Source organism: Propithecus coquereli, unplaced genomic scaffold (genome assembly GCF_000956105.1).
Source record: "Propithecus coquereli isolate 6110/MARCELLA unplaced genomic scaffold, Pcoq_1.0 Scaffold315, whole genome shotgun sequence".
NCBI lineage: Eukaryota > Metazoa > Chordata > Mammalia > Primates > Indriidae > Propithecus > Propithecus coquereli.
The window spans coordinates 740,814-744,888 of NW_012148786.1; positions in this window are offsets into that span (position 1 = coordinate 740,814).

Below are 4,075 nucleotides of genomic sequence, written 5' to 3' on the forward strand. Positions count from 1 at the left end.
CTATTCTAATGCCAATACAACACTGTTTTGATTACCATGTCTTTGTCATAAGTTTGGAAACCAGGAAGTGTGAGTTCTCCAACTTTATTTTTTTTGACTATATGAGGTTCTTTGCAATTCCAAATAAATTTTAAGATCAACTTGTACAGTTTTATAAAAGAGGCAGTTGGAATTTTGATAAGAACTTCATTGAATCTATGGATCGCTTTGGGTAGTATTGCCATCTTAACAATGTTAAGTCTCCCAATCCATGAATATGAGATGTCTTCACATTTATTTAGATCTTCTTTAATTTTTTTCAACAATATTTGCTAAGAAAAATATTTTACATAATGTTCAATTTTTATAAATGTGGAAATAATTTGTGGCCAGACTTTAGTCTGAATCAAAATATTCTTTTAAAGGCAAAGAGTTCATTCTGACATTAAATTGCATTTTCCAAGAACCAGTACCATTGATTATCCAGCCTTTAATTATGCAATCACAAGGTGCACCTGTGTATCTCCTCGGTTGAGGACAGGAAGGCTTGTGTGAATGGGACCTCATGGATTTGGTATCTCCTACAAGAATATATGTACAATTCCTGGGAATACTGGATTATGGTTATAGAACTTGTTTCCATTTTCTGTTTTCTGTTTGCTGCTCTATCATAAGTTAAGAATCTTGGATTTCAAGTCTATAATTTAATACTCTTGTCTATAATGTTCTTATTTTTTAAAACAGTGCTTTACACAGATTTGGTACTATCTTGTAATAAAAATTATCATAGAGATAAAATCCTTTGCCAATAAAGTATTATGAAATATTCCAATGGTGTCTACTCATTCATTCATTATAAGGCACCATTAATGCAATTTTCTTTCTCTTTTTCTGTATTCAAATACCTATGTTATTTTTTTTATTTAGGCCTTTTCACATTGACTAAATCAACCAAGCTATTATTGTCTTCTTGTCCTTAAACACACATCTCTTTGGTTTCTTTCAAATCTTTTCAGTGTTTATAAAAAGCCTGTCATGTGTTTTTAACTCTCTTTTTCAGAAGTTATATTATCACTGTCTTTTCAGTTCTCAATATACAGCTTAAACATTGGTGTTCATTTAGAGTACTGTTTTTATATTGTGTGCTTTAAAAAAGTGAGCTTATGTCTTAAAATAGTATATGACTTCAATATGATCACAGAACTAAAACTAGGATTAAAGTCTAGCGTTCAGAAACACCTGTTAACTTATTCTCAATTTCTTTCAACTCAGGCTAGAGAACATAGTGAACTTTTACTTTTCTTTCCTTTGCTTATTTTTACTTGTTTTTATTTTATGTAATTCTTGTATTATTTTTTATTTCTCAATGAAAATTAATTTGGGCATTAAATTGAAAGTAAAATTAAATGTTTATGTGCTTGCTTATTAGTAATGCAGAATTCTAGTCCAACGTATATTTAATGTCTTAATGTTTTATGTTTTCATGTAAAAGGTATTTTATGGTAGATTTCTTTAGGTGCAGAATATCTTAGGAGTTGTCAAAATAGTTAATTTATCTCCTTTCCACTTAGTTTGTATCTCTCATTTAGTTTTATAAGAACTTAAAATTTTTATTGATAACTCCATGTTGCAAGTTGGATGTAGGATTTTTTATTGCAGGAAAGTGAGAACTTATTATAATTAATTCATTTTTATTTTAACTCTGATTAATTCTAAGAAATATTTGAAGCTACTGTGAGAGATATTTGAGAATCTGAAGAATTAATTTAGGAGGGCATCAATGACCCTGAAGGTATATAGGATTAAATTCAAAGTGAGGTAATGAAAACATTGTAATATATTCTGACACAACCCATTCATTTGATATATTGTTTATCGTATCTATGTATTTCAGCAGATCATAGTCATAAATGTTGAATATCCTTTTTAAAAATCTGATAATTAAGTGAAATTAATTGTGATGTGAAATAATAAAATTATAAAAAATTATTGTAGCTTGCAGATTATTAATTGCTACTGAACTTTTTGATTCTTTACTAAAAGTTGGTATGTTGCAATCCATTTCCATGGACAGAATAATGTGTGTTTTAGAGAAGTCATCCAATGTATTTTATAATAACAGCCAAAAGATCTTTTCAATAGAATTAATAAATTATTGCTTAGGTCTACTTTTAACAAAGCAATTTTTATGAAGACTTATCTAGTGAAGTACAATAACAACAATAGGGGGAAAATCAGAATCTCTCATTACCTGCTTCTATAATTGTGCATGCATAAAGTATGCTTGAAGCCTTTGAAAGGAGAGATTCTGCAAGCTGAATACTAATTTTGTGAATACTGTAATTTCACGTCTGCTATCCATGTTCAAGCTGGTTGTACTTTGAGGAGCAGCTGAGGCTTTATGGAAAACTTTGTAAAACATTCTATTTAGAAGCAATTTTTGTTCCTTGCATTATGTGCTCTGGGTATTTTTCTTCCTTTGTGTTTTATTTTGAGAACATTTGTATGAAAACAAGATCTTTGTTTCTTGCAAGCACATCTGCTCTTGCTGCTTATAGATTACAAGAAGTCATCATCCTCTGTGACATCATAATCATTTCCATGGCAACAAGTTTGGCTTAGTTTTTTTTTTTTTTGGAAAATACAATAAAAAGTTACAGAATATTAGCAGCAGCACACTGTCTATCTCAAAACAGATACATAATAACTTCTGAGTGATCTGCACCCAATATGTGTGGCCCATTCATTTCCAAGCACTAAAGCATTAGCCTATTGCATTTAATTCCCTAAAAGTCCATGTGACTGTCAATTCTAATTATCCACAATTCAGAGAAAAAAATAGAATACTTGAGAAAACAAATTATGAGGTGACCAAGTTTATTCTACCTCAACGCCCTGTCACATGGCTTGGCTAGTGTCAGTTCAATAAAGGAAAAAATATATGAGAACTTGATGTTTTATTTCCTGTTGTAAATAAGGATATAGATTTGTATAACATCTGGAAGGATCTTGAAGCCCTTTACTTGAAATGATTTTATGAGCAGGCACTACATTTGCTCAACCACTTCAGTGCTGTCACTGCAGTGATGAAATGTGGCTCTGCGAGACCTCAGAACATAATCATTTGGATAGTGAGCCAAGGCTGCTAAAAAGGACTGGAGCTAGGAACAGACTTTGTGGCATGTTTTACTACATCAATATTTGTAAAATTATGAATTTTTAGACACAATAACAAAGCAATATGTAAAGAAAGATTTATTGAGTGCTTGCTATGTGCGTAGTACTATATTGGGAATCATATGCGAAATAAGGTAGTACAGAGACAATCCTTGACCTCTCAAGCCCTCCCTTGAAATTAATGTCTAAGTATTAGCATTACCTTTTATTCAGCACTACCAAAATATTTTTAATTAAATTCTTATCCCTTTTATTTAAACTATTCCATTTTATTAGAAAAAGTGTACATGTTTGATATGAACCACATTCAGTTCAGGAGGGTTGTTTAGCTGAGCCCAAGGAAGCTGTTCTGTGTTAAACACAAAGAAAATTTGGAGACACAGAGCTCAGAGGCAGCTGCTGACAGGGCACACTTAAATTCAGAATGGCTCTTTGAGGTACCTCCGTATGACTTTCCATAAAGGCTGTACTGGTTTGCAGTCCCACCAGCAGTTATGAGTGTTCCTATCTCACTTATGTGCATGTATAGTAGTAACACTCATCAGGTGTTGGGCAGGTGGGAGAGGGCAGGAGGGGATGGGTATATTCACACCTAATGCGTGTGGTGAGCACTATTTGGGGCATGGACATGCTTGAAGCTCTGACTTGGGTGGGGCAAAGACAATATATGTAACCTAAACATTTGTACCCCCATAATATTCTGAAATAAAAAAAGTAAAAAGGATGAAGGAGAGAGAAAAAAATTCAGAATGGCAGCAATTGGATATATGATCTTGGACCTGGGTATTGAAGGCAGTGTCAGTGATAGTGGTAACAAACACACAGAGTCTGAAGATAGGTCAGAAATGAGAAGATGGGAATGAGAACCAAAGACAAAACATCCAAGTCAGGGGAAGAAAGCCCAGTGGATCTAGTTAAG